At 45.9% G+C, this 18,147-nt stretch overlaps 2 non-coding genes across 2 annotated transcripts; both read right to left on the reverse strand.

Moving 5' to 3' along the window:
• Positions 1-636: 636 nt before the first annotated feature.
• Positions 637-707, reverse strand: TRNAG-GCC (transfer RNA glycine (anticodon GCC)). The gene has a single exon. It is a non-coding gene; the product is annotated as a tRNA-Gly (tRNA).
• An 8,051-nt stretch (positions 708-8,758) lies between these two features.
• On the reverse strand, positions 8,759-8,829 carry TRNAG-GCC (transfer RNA glycine (anticodon GCC)). Its single transcript has one exon. It is a non-coding gene; the product is annotated as a tRNA-Gly (tRNA).
• Between the last annotated feature and the right edge of the window lie 9,318 nt (positions 8,830-18,147).

Here is an 18,147-nt window from a genome sequence, read left to right on the forward strand (position 1 = left end):
TTCTGTAAATGGACAGAGGAGGGGTAAGACGCTGCCTGGCAGGTCTGGTAGCATCTTATCTCTCAGAGAACAGGAAGGGTCAGGTATCGGAATCCAACATCATCTGTTGGGGAAGAATCAGAGGGTCTCTAAATACATTATAGAGTGATCAGAATCCATTGTCATTGTGACCTTTCCGCCCTTAACCTACAAGGACCATTTACAGTGTATGTCCGGGCACAAGCCGTGGAGACTTCCTGACTTCTATCTCAGGTGGACGCCTCCGATGTATATCCCTGCAAACAGCAAACTGTGTTATTCCATACGGATAAAATTGGGGATGAATTCAGTGTTTCTCATAGATTTCGGGAATATGTTCTCTTCACCATAGAGGCTTTGGAATGTAGTAACACTGTAAAGTGGTCACCGTAGACTCTCGTCTGTCCTATAAAGCTTCCTTGGAAGTGATGATGTGGCAGAGCTCTGCATTCCGTCATGTGCTGTGTATACCGGACTGGGCATTTACTGACTGCACTAGGAACAAGCAAGAATGAAATGTAATTATATCAAAGTGTCATTGACTTTATGTTTGAGGTTTTTTTTAACTAAAAATATAAGATATTTACAATTAAATGATAGAAAAACAAAAAGAGCTGCTGCATTGGCCGGGAATCGAACCCGGGCCTCCCGCGTGGCAGGCGAGAATTCTACCACTGAACCACCAATGCTCACATTGAATGCTCACATTGAATGCTCACGTTGAATGCTCACGTTGAATGCTCACGTTGAATGCTCACGTTGAATGCTCACGTTGAATGCTCACGTTGAATGCTCACGTTGAATGCTCACGTTGAACGCTCACGTTGAACGCTCATGTCGAGTGCTCACGGCGAGTGCTCATGTCGAGTGCTCATATTGAATGGTCAAATCATACAGTGTGAATTCGGGTAGAAAACAGACATGGTGCACATCTACAATCTTGTATAATGATCTGATTGCTTCTCAGCAGAATATCAAAAACTAACAGGTTGTTAGTATACATTTTTGATCAAAAAGTACAAAGCCCACTCGCCACGTCAAGGCCACCTATTTAGAGTGGGTCCCTAACGTCCCTAGCATAAAATGGCGCAGCACCGGGTCGCGACCACCACCGCCGCGACACCAGTGCCCACAGGGAGGGGGGAGGGAAACGACCCACTGGCAGAGTGGCCCCTATGCCACTCAAACCAGTCTATGGGTCGCACCTCCCCGCAGACACGGCGCCACGGCAGCAACGGACGCCGCACAGCACCACACCAGTGTGAAAAAGGTGTAATAGCTCACTTACCACGCTCTCCCAGTCAGACTGGGAGGCTGCTAGGAAAGAAATGGCCCTTGTGTAGCTAACTACTACTTATATAGGGTTGGGCTGAGGGAGTGGGGAAGAGTGCAGAAACATGTTCAAACAAAAGAAAAGTAGCAGTTAGCTACACAAGGGCCATTTCTTTCCTAGCAGCCTCCCAGTCTGACTGGGAGAGCATGGTAAGTGAGCTATTACACCTTGTTCACACTGGTGTGGTGCGGGGCGGTGTCCGTTGCTGCCGTGTCTGCGGGGAGGTGCGGCCCATGGACTGGTTTGATAGGCATTGGGGCCGCTCTGCCAGTGGGTCGTTTCCCCCCGTGGGCACTGGTGTAACGGCGGTGGTGGTCACCGCCCAGTGCTACTCCATTTTATGCTAGGGACATTAGGGACCCACTCTAAATAGGTGGCCTTGACGTGGCGAGTGGGCTTGTACTTTTTGATCAAAAATGTATACTAACAACCTGTTAGTTTTTTATATTATGCTGAGAAGCAATCAGATCATTATACAAGATTGTAGATGTGCGACCATGTCTGTTTCTTCTACCTGAATTCACATCATACAATGCTCACATACAATGCTAACATCATACAATGCACACATACAATGCTTACATACAATGCTGACATCATACAATGCTCACATACAATGCTCACATCATACAATGCTCACATACAATGCTCACATCATACAATGCTCACATACAATGCTCACATCATACAATGCTCACACATAATGCTCACATACAATGCTCACATCATACACTGCTCACACACAATGCTCACATACAATGCTCACATCATACAATGCTCACACACAATGCTCACATCATACACTGCTCACATACAATGCTCACATCATACACTGCTCACACACAATGCTCACATACAATGCTCACATCATACAATGCTCACACACAATGCTCACATCATACACTGCTCACATACAATGCTCAGATCATACAATGCTCACATACAATGCTCACATCATACAATGCTGACATCATACACTGCTCACATACAATGCTCACATCATACAATGCTGACATCATACACTGCTCACATACAATGCTCACATACAATGCTCACATCATACACTGCTAACACACAATGCTCACATCATACACTGCTCACATACAATGCTCACATCATACAATGCTCACATCATACACTGCTCACATACAATGCTCACATCATACAATGCTGACATCATACACTGCTCACATACAATGCTCACATACAATGCTCACATCATACACTGCTAACACACAATGCTCACATCATACACTGCTCACATACAATGCTCACATCATACAATGCTCACATCATACACTGCTCACATACACTGCTCACATCATACACTGCTCACATCATACAATGCTCACACACAATGCTCACATCCAGTGGCGTACCAAGGGGGTACCAGGGGCGGACTGACCCGCCGCCGCTACTGAGGTCCGGGACACTCGCGGATTCCCAGCAGACAGTGGTGCCTTCTCCTTTATGCGCGATACACGTACATGCAGGAGAAGACGTCCCCTCTGTGTGAGCCGCATCTGCAGCTACACAGAGGAGACGTGACCTCCGCCCCCACGCAGCACGCAGTACAGGCACCGATGACAAAGACGCGGCCCCTGCTGAGGATATTGCTGCGTGGGATATCAGGTGAGCATCACTTTTCTTCTTTTTTTTCTCCTCAACTCTGCCTATACCTATGGGGGGGGGGGGGCGGTGTTACTCTGCATATACCTGGGGGGGGGTTACTCTGCATACACATATGGGGAAGAGGGGGGGTTACTCTGCATATACCTATGGGAAGATGGAGGTGGGGTTACTCTGCATATACCTATGGGGAAGAGAAGGCGGGTTACTCTGCATATACTTATGGGGAAGAAGGGGGGTTACTCTGCATATACCTATGGGGAAGAGGGGGGTGGGGTTACTCTGCATATACCTATGGGGAAGAGGGGGGGTTACTCTGCATATTCCTATGGGGAAGAGGGGGGTTACTCTGCATATACCTATGGGGAAGAGGGGGGTGTAACTACATATACCTATGGGAAAGAGGGGGGAGGGGGGTTACTCTGCATATACCTATAGAAAAGAGGAGGGTGTAACTGCATATACCTATGGGAAAGAGGGGGGGGTAACTGCATATACCTATGGGAAAGAGGGGGGGTAACTGCATATACCAATGGGAAAGAGGGGATGGGGTACCTGCTTATACCTATGGGAAAAAGGGGGGGCGGTAACTCTGCCTATACCTATGGGGAAAGGGGAGGAAAGGGGGGGTAACTCTGCCTATACCAATGGGGAAGAGGGGATGGTGTACCTGCTTATACCTATGGGAAAAAGGGGGGGGCAGTAACTCTGTCTATACCTATGGGGAAAGGGGAGGAAAGGGGGGGTAACTCTGCCTATACCAATGGGGAAGAGGGGGGGGGAACTCTGCCTAAACCTATGGGGAAAGGAGGAGGGAGGGGTGCAATTTTTCCTATACGTACGGGGAAAGGGGGTGGAGGGTGGGGGGACTCCTATACCTAAAGAGAAAGGGGATTAACTCTGTTCCTATACCTATTGGGAAGGGGGTATAACTCTGCTGCCTATACCTATGGGGACGGGTGTGGGCTAACTCTGCTGCCTATACCTTTGGGGGAGGGGGGTTAACTCTGCTACCTATACCTACAGGGAAGAGGGGGGGGGGCTACCTAACTTTATACCTGGATGCCTAACTACTTACCTACATACCCAGCTACCTAACTATGTACATACCTGGCCTTCATACATGGCTGCCTAACTACCTAGCTAGCCCCCTACCTACCTGGCTTGTCACCTACCTACATATCTGGCTTCCTGATCTACCTACCTAGTTACCTATTTACCTGGCTACCTACCTACCTGCCCTTTTACTGTGCAGGACACAAAGGAGGGCATTATTACAGTTTGTGGGCCTATAGATGGGAAGATTGCGTAGAGGAGGGCACTGGAAAAATGCAGAGTCTGACATGTTTTTCCTGTAGATGTTAAGAGATCCACATGGCGGTCTGATCCGGACGGAGAAGAAAAGAGGACGCCGCTGATCAGAAAAGACGTAATTGTGAGTCCCAAAATGTAACTGTAATCACTTATATGGTATACACATCCTGTGTACAGCTGATATCTACCACTGTATGGTCCTGTATATAATCACTTATATTGTATACAGATCCTTTATAGTATACAGTGACCCCCCGACCTACGATGGCCCCGACATATGATCAAATCGACATACGATGCTTTTTTATTTCGGGGCCATCGCATTAAGTGCTATCCGGCAGCGCAAAATGCTTAAGCTGCTGCCGGATAGCAGCTTAATGTTCCCCATGTGGTGCGGTGAGTATTACTTACCCCTCCACGATGCTCCGGGGTGCCCTCCGGGTCCAGCGCTGGTCCTCCGGTGTCTTCTCGGCCCTCTCCGGTGACGTCACTACGCTGTAGCGCACGCCGTCCCGCCATCCAATAGGAACGGTGTACGCAGCGGCGTAATGACGTCGCTACGCAGGCCCAGTAAGGCATTGCGGAAGACAGCGGAGGACCGGAGAAGACAGCGGAGGACCGGAGAAGACCAGGAGAGCCCAGCGGAGGACCAGGGTCACCATCGGGAGCGGCGGGGACACCATCGGGAGTGGCGGGACGCAGTCCGGAGCGGCGGGGACAGGTGAGTACAGCTTCCTATACTTAACATTGCCCGAATCCCTCAACATACGATGGATTCGACAAACAATGGCTCGTTTGGAACAAATTACCATAGTATGTTGCAGGACCACTGTACTGGTCTGTGTATAGTGGTTTTATTCAGTACAGTATGGCGGTATTATCCAATTATTGTGTGGTGGTATATATTTACTCCTTGTATACCAGTATTATTGGTCATAGAAATTTACCTATGTTAAAGTGTTTCTTACATATATAAATTTTAGTTTATTGTGTGTGTGAGATTTGGGTGGAATAAGGGCGTGGCAGAAGATTGACGAGCTGCAGAGCCTAGGAAGGGCCCTTTGCTTTTTTTTGGTCTGAGGGCCCCAAGTGTTGTCAGTCCACCCCTGGGGGGGGGGAGGGAGGGGGTGTAATTAAGGGGGGGGAGGAGGGGGTGTAATTAAAGGGGGGGAGGGGGGATGTAATTAAGGAGGGTGGGGTGTAATTAAAGGGGGGTGCGGGTGGGGGGGGGGGGTGCCAAACAAAGGGTCCGACCCGGGGCCAAATGCTCTAGGTACGCCCCTGCTCACATCATACAATATCCACCAACAAAACAGAACCAGACTGTGTTTAATATATGAATACAATTTATTAACATATATGCAAAAGATGACATACATTTAAAATGAGAATGCTCACACACAATAAAGTTTGCAAGCTTTGGACATTTTGCAACTTTACCTCTAGTATTCATATTTTATTAAGGTTGTTCTGATTTTAGACCAACAAATCAATGTACCCGAAATTGCTGTGTGCCTATTTTTGGGGGTCTCTGATTTTTTTTTTATTTTTTTTTTTTGGATCACCTACTGCTATTAGTTCTATAGGGAAATTAAATCTGTTCGGCTATTTAGTCTCTGGGCTTCTAACAACCAGTCGACCCACTCTGTCGCCCATCTGATTTGGCAATAGGCCACTCCCAAGGGTGTTCTCTAAGGGACCCCTGGCCTTCACCCTTAAACCCCTATACAGGATATCTAGACTTCGCTGCAGGAGACCACTAGGTGACTTTATCTAGGACTGGTCCCAGTTTTGGGGGCCCTTCAAGATGGAGGAAGGAAGTAGGGATACCCCATGAGCTGATCCATGACAATAAGGGGGACCACAGATAGTCCAGCAAGGAACAAAGGTAACCCAGTGGCTATTACTGCCAGTATGACCAGAACCCGAGTAGGAGAAGACCGCCCGTGTTACAAGGCTCCATGATTTTATACAATTGCCTATAAATTGGGCCCTTTCGTTTAGGATATGTGTAACTGTTTGAGTTCCATTTGTACGGCACTGTACATGGACTTCACATGACTTCTTCTTCAATTAAAACAAAAGATAAGGAGAAGATACATAAGATTTTTGGAACATCCTTTATCCTTAATAACAATATTAAGACCTTGATAGTGATAACCCCAATGATCACCATTTTGGAGCCCCTCTACTAGTATCAGTCCGAGGGTCCCACATAGAAGTGTTGAAAACATCTGTGCGCCTTTATACCACTTTGGCTCTCATTATATTCTGTTTGCCTTGTAATAAAACCCTATGACAGTGACTACGGTGTGCTGAGGAGTGTGTCAGGAATGTGTGAATTGTGTCTTTATCACCTTTCCACTCTTGTCACTTTTCCATACTGCCCTAAAGTGTGACCACACCAAGTGGGGAAGAGTAGACCATGGGGCTGATAGACTATACAAGAGAGTCTACAAAAATCTAAAGGATTAAAGAGACTGAGATTGAGAAAAAACAATCCTAAACACTGGGGGTCATAGGCACAGGTTGGGAGTTGAGAGTTTGGGTGGCTGAAAAACATTCAGCCCCGGTAGGTAGGTAATATGTCCTATTAGGTAGAAGCCCCTAGTAGGTAGGTAGGAATTCCAATAAGGTAGACGCCTTCAGTTTATAGGTAGGTAGGGAATCCCCTCTATTTGGTAGAATCCTTAATTAGGTACCGTATTTTTCGTCCTATAGGACGCACCGGCGTATAAGACGCGCCCAATTTTTAGGGGCGAAATCTAAAAAAATTTAGATTTTGAACCCAATAGTGGTCTTCAACCTGCGGACCTCCAGATGTTGCAAAACTACAACTTCCAGCATGCCCGGACAGCCGTTGGCTGTCCGGGCATGCTGGGAGTTGTAGTTTTGCAACATCTGGAGGTCCGCAGGTTGAAGACCACTGCATAGGAGGTAATACTCACGTGTCCCCGCCGCTCCGGACCCGTCACCGCTGCCCTGGATGTCGCTCCATCGCTGTCGCCGTGTCCCCGTCGCTCCGGAACGTCTCTGCTGCTGGCCGGGTATCCTCGCTCTCCGTCGCAGCCATCACGTCGTTACGCACGCTTACGCACATCCGCGAGGACGTGATGACGAGGAAGGAGAGCGCCGGCCATACAGGGGATCCCTGAACGGAGAAGACACCGAGGAGGCAGGTAAGGTCCCTCCCGGTGTCCTGTAAGCACTAACCCGGCTATTCAGTCGGGCTGTTCGGGACCGCCGCAGTGAAATCGCAGCGGTCCCGAACAGCCCGACTGAACAGCCGGGTTAGTGTCACTTTCCCTTCAGACGCGGCGGTCAGCTTTGATCGCCGCGTCTGAAGGGTTGATACAGGGCATCACCGCGATCGTTGATGGCCGCAGGGACTGCCGCGATAGGGGTGTATTCGCCGTATAAGACGCACCGACTTTTTCCCCCCAGTTTTGGGGAAGAAGAAGTTCGTCTTATACGGCGAAAAATAAGGTAGTTACTTCCAATAGGCCCCTGTTTTCAAGACAAGGAAGAACATTTATGTTCTGTAAATGGAGAGAGGAGGGGTAAGACACTGCCAGGCAGGTCTGGTAGCATCTTATCTCTCAGAGAACAGGAAGGGTCAGGTATTGGAATCCAACATTATCTGTTGGGGAAGAATCAAAAGGTCTCTAAATACATTATAGAGTGATCAGAATCCATTGTCATTGTGTTTGGGCAACTTTTAGCTACAGTGTATCGGGACCTTTTCGCTCTTAACCCACAAGGACCATTTAGAGTATATGGGGGAGATTCATCAAAACCTGTGTAGAGGAAGAGTGGTGCAGTTGCCCATAGCAACCAATCAGATCCCTACTTTCATTTTTAACAAGGCGTTTGAAAAATGAAAGAAGCAATCTGATTGGTTGCTATGGGCAACTGGGCAACCTTTACTCTGCACAGGTATTGATAAATATCCCATTATGTCCGGGCACAAGTCTTGGAGATTTCCTGACTTCTATCTCAGGTGGACGCCTCCGATGTATGTCCCTGTATAGGCCTGAAGTTATATACAAAGATCTTTATGTTATAGATACATATACACATTTGTATGCAGGACGTCTCTGTATAGAACAATGCAGCAAACTGTGTTATTCCATACGGATAAAATTGGGGATGAATTCAGTGTTTCTCATAGATTTCGGGAATATGTTCTCTTCACCATAGAGGCTTTGGAATGTAGTAACACTGTAAAGTGGTCACCGTAGACTCTCGTCTGTCCTATAAAGCTTCCTTGGAAGTGATGATGTGGCAGAGCTCTGCATTCCGTCATGTGCTGTGTATACCGGACTGTGCATTTACTGACTGCACTAGGAACAAGCAAGAATTAAATTAAATTATATGAAAGTGTCATTGACTTTATGTTTGAGATTTTTTAAACTAAAAATATAAGATATTTAAAATTAAATGATAGAAAAACAAAAGAGCTGCTGCATTGGCCGGGAATCGAACCCGGGCCTCCCGCGTGGCAGGCGAGAATTCTACCACTGAACCACCAATGCTCACATACAATGCTCACATACAATGCTCACATACAATGCTCACATACAATGCTCACATACAATGCTCACATACAATGCTCACATAGAATGCTCACATAGAATGCTCACATAGAATGCTCACATAAGATGCTCACATAAGATGCTCACATATAGCGCTCATATAGAGTGCTCCCATAGAATGCTCCCATAGAATGTTCCCTTAGAATGCTCCCATAGAATGCCCCCATAGAATGTTCCCTTAGAATGCTCCCATAGAATGTTCCCATAGAATGCTCACATATAATGTTCTCTTATAATGCTCTCATATAATGCTCACATATAGTGCTCACATAGAGTGCTCCCGTAGAGTTCTCCCATAGAGTGCTCCATAGAATGCTCACATATAGTGCTCTCATACAATGCTCACATATAATGCTCTCATACAATGCTCACATATAATGCTCTCATATAATGCTCTCATATGATGCTCTCAGATGATGCTCTCATATAATGCTCTCATATAATGCTCACATATAATGGGTAAGGATCACGAATAATGGTTAGTAAGCTTTGGACATTTTGCAACTTTAAAACCCCTTAAGGACTCAGGGTTTTTTCGTTTTTGCACTTTCGTTTTTTCCTCCTTACCTTTTAAAAATCATAACCCTTTCAATTTTCCACCTAAAAATCCATATTATGGCTTATTTTTACTTTGCAATGCCAATTCTACTTTGCAGTGACATTAGTCATTTAACCCAAAAATGCACGGCGAAACGGAAAAAAAAATCATTGTGCGACAAAATCGAAGAAAAAATGCAATTTTGTAACTTTTGGGGGCTTCCGTTTCTACGCAGTGCATATTTCGGTAAAAATTACACCTTATTATTCTGTAGGTCCATACGGTTAAAATGATCCCCTACTTATATAGGTTTGATATTGTCGCACTTCTGGAAAAAATCATAACTACATGCAGGAAAATGTATACGTTTAAAAATGTCATCTTCTGACCCCTATAACTTTTTTATTTTTCCATGTACAGGGCGGTATGAGGACTCATTTTTTGCGCCGTGATCTGAAGTTTTTATCGGTATGATTTTTGTTTTGATCAGACTTTTTGATCACTTTTTATTCATTTTTTAATGGTATAAAAAGTGACCAAAATACGCTTTTTTGGACTTTGGAATTTTTTTGCGCTTATGCCATTGAACGTGCAGTTTAATTAATGATATATTTTTATAGTTCAGACATTTACGCAAGCGGCAATACCACATAAGTTTATTTTTATTTTATTTTTACACTGTTTTATTTTTCTTATGGGAAAAGGGGGGTGATTCAAACTTTTATTAGGGAAGGGGTTAAATGACCTTTATTAACACTTTTTTTTTTACTTTTTTTTTGCAGTGTTATAGGTCCCATAGGGACCTATAACACTGCACACACTGATCTTTTACACAGATCACAGGCGTGTATTAACACGCCTGTGATCAGTGTTATCAGCGCTTGACTGCTCCTGCCTGGATCTGAGGCACGGAGCAGTCATTCGTTGATCGGACACCGAGGAGGCAGGTAAGGGCCCTCCCGGTGTCCTGTCAGCTGTTCCGGACGCCGCGATTTCACCGCGGCGGCCCCGAACAGCCCGACTGAGCAGCCGGGTCACTTTCGCTTTAGAAGCGGCGGTCAGCTTTGACCGCCGCTTCTAAAGGGTTAATACCGCACATCGCCGCGATCGGCGATGTGTGGTATTAGCCGCGGGTCCCGGCTGTTGATGAGCGCCGGGACCGACGCGATATGATGCGGGATCGCGGCGCGATCCCGCTTCATATCGCGGGAGCCGGCGCAGGACGTAAATATACGTCCTGCGTCGTTAAGGGGTTAAGGAAAGGTGCCGACAGCTCATGATGCCATGATTAAGGGTCAAGTTTGATCCGAAACGCGTTGACTATTGTTCCTGTGTATATCCCTGTGATCTGTAATAAAGAGTTCCTGTTTCATCCTACATAATGCGCTGGACCTCTCTTCTTGTTATTTTGCAGCTTTACTTCCAGTATTAATATTTTATTAAGGTTGTTGTGATTTTACACCAACAAATTAATGTTCCTGAAATTGCTTTGTGACTATATTTTGGGGTCTACTATCTTTTTTTGGGTCACCTACTGGTATTACTTCTATAGAGAAATTAAATCTGTTCAGCTATTCAGTCTCTGGGCTTTTAACAACCAGTTGACCCACTCTGTCGCCCATCTGGTTTGGCTATTGGCCACTCCCAAGGGTGTTCTCTAAGGGACCCCTGGCCTTCACCCTTAAACCCCTAAACAGGATATCTAGACTTCCCTGCAGTAGACCACTAGGTGGCTTTATCTAGGACTGGTCCCAGTTTAGGTGACAGCAGGCCTTGGGGGCCCTTCAAGATGGAGGAAGGAAGTAGGGATACCCCATGAGCTGATCCATGGCAATAAGGGGGACCACAGATAGTCCAGCGAGGAACAAAGGTAACCCAGTGGCTATTACTGCCAGTATGACCAGTACCCGAGTAGGAGCAGACCACCCGTGTTACAAGGCTCCATGATTTTATACAATTGCCTATAAATTGGGCCCCTTTGTTTAGGATATGTGTAACTGTTTGAGTTCCATTTGTACTGCACTGTAGTCAACATGGACTTCACATGACTTCTTCTTCAATTAAAACAGAAGATAAGGAGAAGATACATAAGATTTTTGGAACATCCTTTATCCAGAGTAACAATATTAAGACCTTGATAGTGATAACCCACATGATCCCCATTTTGGAGCCCCTCTACTAGTATCAGTCCGAGGGTCCCACATAGAAGTGTTGAAAACATCTGTGCGCCTTTATACCACTTTGGCTCTCATTATATTCTGTTTGCCTTGTAATAAAACCCTATGACAGTGACTACGGTGTGCTGAGGAGTGTGTCAGGAATGTGTGAATTGTGTCTTTATCACCTTTCCACTCTTGTCACTTTTCCATACTGCCCTAAAGTGTGACCACACCAAGTGGGGAAGAGTAGACCATGGGGCTGATAGACTATACCAGAGAGTCTACAAAAATCTAAAGGATTAAAGAGACTGAGATTGAGAAAAAACAATCCTAAACACTGGGGGTCATAGGCACAGGTTGGGAGTTGAAAGTTTTGGTGGCTGAAAAATATTCAGCCCCGGTAGGTAGGTAATATGTCCTATTAGGTAGAAGCCCCTAGTAGGTAGGTAGGGATTCCCCCCAATAGGGTAGATTCCTTCAGTTTATAGGTAGGTAGGAAATCCCCTCTATTAGGTAGAGTCCTTAATTAAGTAGTTACTTCTAATAGGCCCCTCTTAATCTGCTCCAGTACTCTCTGCATCCTTTGGTCTCTCTTGGCATCCTTTGGTCTGTCACCTGGAGCCGAACTGGACCTTCTCCTGCAAGCTGCACCCAATGATATCACGTAATCTCATAAGCACCGCTGTGATACAGTTGCGGAGCAGGAAGTCCTGCATACTGATGGACTTCCTAATTCTGTACAATACTTATTTGGAATGCGTACATTGTATGCTTCGCCATAGATTTGGTTTTGATTCTTGGAGCATGAGTTAGGTGGCAGCGAGGGCCCCATGAACACAAGGCCTAAGGCAACTGTCTAAAGGTGGGTTCACACTATGCTTTCACTGTATGGGTGCCGGATCCGTTTGGGGGGATTGAAAACCGGGCGCTCCCATATTCCACCCGGACCCGGCCCATATCTAATGCATTTCAATGAGCCGACCGGAGTCAAATGGTGACTCCGGTTGGCACATTTTTGCCCTGTATGAGGTTTCCTGACCGGACCTGAAACCGTGGTATACCACGGTTTTAGGTCCGGTCAAAAACCGGATATGGGGCCGTACAGTGAAATCAAAGTGTCTCTATAGACTGACCTCTATAATATCCCTTATAAAGTTACTTAGGAGAGCTGTATCAAAGTCTAAAGTCATAATAAAAACGAAGCATGAGGTGTAGAGTGTGCCAGGTTGGTTTCTTTGTGTTAGTGTAAGAAGTGTGTGTGTCGTATTACTGAGGTGAATTGTTCTCCTCTCACCTCTCCATTCTGCCAACACCTTCCCTTTCCTCTACTGAGGGTGGGAGAAGCAAAAGGTCGGGCTACAAGATGTCACAAGCCCAACCACACATAGGATTCACTCTCTTATCTCTTCTGGTTTAAGATTCTAATGTCCAAATGCCCCAAAAAATAGCACAGTATGTCCTTGCACAACTGTACTGAATAGCCTGATTGGCCAATTGATTGACCAGGTAAAAACTTTCTGGGCCACCAGGTTGTCACTGTACCCGAGGTCAATCAATCGAAGTACTTAGTAACTAGTGTGTAGAAATATGTGTCTAGAAATATACTATGAACATATTCTTGGGTGGAGATGATCCTTTCCATCCAGTGGTGGACTACATGTAACTCAGTGCAGGGATTGACAACATCCGTCTTGGCTTCTGAGAACCACAGAGAAGACCAATTCCCGTACGGGGCTGTGAAGTTGACAAGGACATGACAATTTCCAAGCTTTTGTCACCTTTTTATCACAATAAGAAGTGTGCCCGGGAAGAGGTACAACATTTCTACAGAGGCTTTGATGTTCCACCAACAGGTCCTTCAGAGGCGTCACAGAATCAGCTCCCATGTTGTATCCTAGACTGAAAACAAATGCTGCTTTAGCAGGAGCTGACTGACATTGGCAGCCATGAAGGTGAAGTTCCTAGGGATTTGCATAAATTATGTGGATAGCAATTTCTGTAAACAGGAAGACGAGATGGGGCTCAGTGGATGAACAAGCATTGGACGCCTGACTACAAATGTGGAAGAGGATTGACAGCTAACACCCGGGAGGAACTTTTCATAAACTTTGCTCTAGGGTCTTGACTTCTCTTGGTTTGAGGGTAGGCAGCTGAGGAGATTGTTGTCATAGCTGAATAAAAAGGCATTGATTCTGGAAATGCTGGAGTTACTTGGAGGTCTGTTCTTAAAGGGGTACTCCACCCGTAGACATCTTATCTCCTATCCAAAGGATAGGGGATAAGATGTCTGATTGGGGGGTCCCGCCACTGTGGACCCTCGCAATATAGCATGCAGCACCCACCTGTATCTTCTTCCGGCAGCGCTGGAGGTTCTGGCTCCCGTCCATGGGAACGGAAGATTGTGACGTCACGACTTTGCCCCGTGTGACGTCCCGCCCGCCCCCTCAATGCAAGTCTATGGGAGGGGGCGTGACAGCTGTCACACCCCTTCCCATAGGCTTGCATTGAGGGGGCGGAGCATGACATCACACGGGGGCGGAGCCTTGACGTCTCAATGTTCCGGCCCCGTGATCGACAGCAATCTGATTTTAACGGGGTGCGGCGTGCAAGATCTGGTGGAAAACTTTTTTTTTTTAAATCAACTGGGGCCAGAAAGTTAAACAGACATATATTATTCACTCTCAAAAAGCGCAACCGGCACTGCCCGGCTCAAGCACCTATATGATTAAACGCCCATCTTCTAGCAGATCCAAAAATAAGGTTTTCCTGGTTGTGCTCACTGCAACTAGTAGTCTACAAGGAAAAAAACTTCATCCACAAGGAGAAACCTCGGGACCCCGCGATCGGGCATCTTATCCCCTATCCTTTGGATAGGGGATAAGATGTCTAAGCACCGGAGTACCCCTTTAAGCAGAGGTGTCCAACCTTGTTCTTAAGGCCCACTTGTTCTATTCCAATGGAGTATCTGAAAAAATCCTGGAATGGAACCTTAAAGGGGTACTCCCGTGGGAAAATAAATAAATAAATCAATTGGTGCCAGAAAGTTAAACAGATTTGAAAATTACTTCTATTTAAAAAAAAAAATCTTAATCCGTCTAGTATTTATCCGCTGCTGTATGCTCCAGAGGAACTTGTGTAGTTCTTTCCAGTGTGACCACAGAGCTGACACCTCTGTCCATGTCAGGAATTGTCCAGAGTAGGAGCAAATACCCATAGCAAACCTCTCCTGCTCTGGACAGTTCCTGACACGGACAGAGGCGTCAGCAGAGAGCACTGTGTTCAGACTGGAAAAACGACACAACTTTCTCTGGAGCATACAGCAGCTGAATAAGATTTTTAAACGGAAGTAATATACAAGTCTGTTTAACTTTCTGGCCCCAGTTGATTTAAAAACAAAAGTTTTCCACCAGAGTACTCCTTTAAGGACTGGGTTGGAGACCACTGCTCTAAAGAACTTTTTTTTCCACGGTGGGACCCGACCATATGCCAGTGGGTATTTAAACCCCCGTGTGACTAGGTACCAATGCCATGACTAAGAGCAACTGCTCGAAACGCGTCGGCGTTTCGCCCCTCTTTTGTTTTTAGTGACATGTCACTTGCCACCTTGTGGCGATTTTCCATGTTTTAATTAGTTGCCATTAAAGGTTAAGTTTTATTGGATACCTCAACCCAGGAGCTGGACCCCCTCCACTTCTTTTTCTAAAGAACTGTGCATAATCTGAAGTTACAATAATAATCAGGACCATATTGTAGGGAGGACACGTAGGTCAAGTTCCCTGAGTCCACTGCAACATTGGGGCCATTTTGGGCCTCCATCTCACACCCTTGATGGTTGTGATTAAAAATGAGCAAACTTTTGAAAAATTCAATTCAGACGATTTGCCAAATTTTTTGGCAAAATTTGTTTTGATACAAATTTATTTGAAGAGAATCTATATTAAAGGGGTATTCCGTCAAAAACATCTTATCCCCTATCGAAAGGATAGGGGATAAGATGTCTGCTCTCCCTGCAGCAGCCCGCATTCTATACCTAGCTGCTTCTGAAGTTTCTGAAACCTCCGGGCTTCCAAGACGGGGACGTGATGTCACGCCACGCCCCCTCCATTCATGTCTATGGGAGGGGGCGTTGCGGCCGTTACGCCCCCTCCCATAGAAATGAATGGAGGGGGCGTGGCGTGATGTCACTTCCCCGTCTCGGAAGCCCTGAGGTTTCAGAAACTTCAGACGCAGCTGCGCATAGAATGCGGGCTGCTGCAGGGAGATCGCGGGGGGTCCCAGCGGCGGGCCCCCTGCGATCAGACATCTTATCCCCTATCCTTTCGATAGGGGATAAGATGTTTTTCTTGGAATGCCCCTTTAAAAACAGCTATTTCTGGCCTACAGAGAGGGGATGTAGAACACTGTGGGGATGTAGAACACTTTGTTGTGTTGTAACACGCATATGGAGTGTACTGGGGTAGTGAAATAATACTGTTATTCAGTATGAAATGCAGATTACGGGCATGGCTATTAGAATCACTGCTGCAGAGCGACACAATGACAGAGCCTTGAGGTGGCATCAGTATGAGGAGACCATATAGTGACTGAATGGCACAGCATGGAGGTGTTGGCAGCATGAGGAGACCATATAGTGGCTGAATGACACAGCCTGGAGCTGGCAGCAGCATGAGGGGACCATATAGTGTCTGAATGGCACAGCCAGGAGTTGGCAGTAGCATGAGGAGACACAAGGGCTTCACAATGCCTAAGATTAAAAGCAAAATTCTGAAATTGAAATTGAACATTTATGGTAGCTAGTGATACCATAAAAAATTTTAGGTCCAGGCCCAGGCTCAGCAGCATCAGTAAACCATATATTGGCTGAATGACACAGCCTGGAGGTGGCTGAAGCATGAGGAGACCATATAGTGTCTGAATGGCACAGTCTGGGTTTGGAAGCAGCATGAGTAGACACCAGGGCTTCACAATATCAAAGGATAAAATATGAATTTTGACATTTAAATTGAAGATTTAGGGTAGCTAGTGCTACCAAAAAATTTTTTAGGCCCAGACCCAGCATAATCAGTAAACCATATATTGGGTGAATGGCACAGCCTGGAGTTGGCAGCAGCATGAGTAGACACTAGGGATTCAAAATCCCTAAGATGAAAAGACAAATTTTGAAATTTAAATTGAAGATTTAGGGTAGCTAGTGCTACCATAAAAACTTTTTAGGCCCAGACCCAGCAGCATCAGTAAACCATATATTGCCTGAATGACACAGCCTGGAGTTGGCTGAAGCATGATGAGACCATTGAAACTTATGCTTTTTAAATTTAAATGTAAGATTTTGAAATGAAGGATTTTGAAATTGAACTTTTAGCTCCCAAGTTTTAGTGTCCCGGACCCTGGCGTGGGGGTACAAAGGACCAAATCTAACAAGGAGTCACATGTCACATGGCAGCACAATGACAAAGCCTGGAGGTGGCATCAGTAGGAGGAGACCATATAGTGGTTGAATGGCACAGCCTGGAGTTGTCTGAAGCATGAGGAGAGACTATATAGTGGCTGAATGAGACAGCCTGGAGGTGGCTGAAGCATGAGGAGACAATATAGTGCAAATCCTTGTAAGTAAGACCATGAGCTGTGCAGCATTTACTTTTTATACAAAATATTTAGACACTCACTGTTAGATGCTTTGCAATTGTTTTTTCTTTATTCAATAATTTTCATAAAATTCAGAGCAGTAACATTCCATGCTTGCAGATGTTGTATTCGGCATACAACCGTCCCAGAAGAGATGTCATTCACTAGTCGGGAGCCATCAGGATCTGACGTGACGTTTCGGGGGAACACCCCCTTAATCATGCGTCATGAGTACGGGGGCGTTCCCCCCGAAACGTCGCAAATGGTGACGGCCGTCGCGCCCCCTTCCCATAGACTTTCGTTGAGGGGTGGGGCGTGACGTCATGAGGGGGTGGGCATGATGTCAAGAGGGTCAGCCCTGAACACAGAAGCCCGCACACACATCGTTCGGAACAATAACTTCGGGACGCTGGGGAGCGGAGCTCCGAAAGCAAGGGATAGGAGTACCCATTTAACCTACAAGGACCATTTACAGTGTATGTCCGGGCTCAAGCCGTGGAGATTTCCTGACTTCTATCTCAGGTGGACGCCTCCGATGTATGTCCCTGTATAGGCCTGAAGTTACACATTTGTATGCAGGACGTCTCTGTATAGAACAATGCAGCAAACTGTGTTATTCCATACGGATAAAATTGGGGATGAATTCAGTGTTTCTCATAGATTTCGGGAATATGTTCTCTTCACCATAGAGGCTTTGGAATGTAGTAACACTGTAAAGTGGTCACCGTAGACTCTCGTCTGTCCTATAAAGCTTGCTTGGAAGTGATGATGTGGCAGAGCTCTGCATTCCGTCATGTGCTGTGTATACTGGACTGTGCACAAATAAGAATTAAATGTAATTATATCAAAGTTTCCTTGACTATATGTTTAAGATTTTTTTTTAACAAAAAAATATAAGATATTTACAATTAAATGATAGAAAAACAAAAGGGCAGT

The sequence above is a fragment of the Hyla sarda genome, chromosome 4 (genome assembly GCF_029499605.1).
Source record: "Hyla sarda isolate aHylSar1 chromosome 4, aHylSar1.hap1, whole genome shotgun sequence".
Taxonomy (NCBI): domain Eukaryota; kingdom Metazoa; phylum Chordata; class Amphibia; order Anura; family Hylidae; genus Hyla; species Hyla sarda.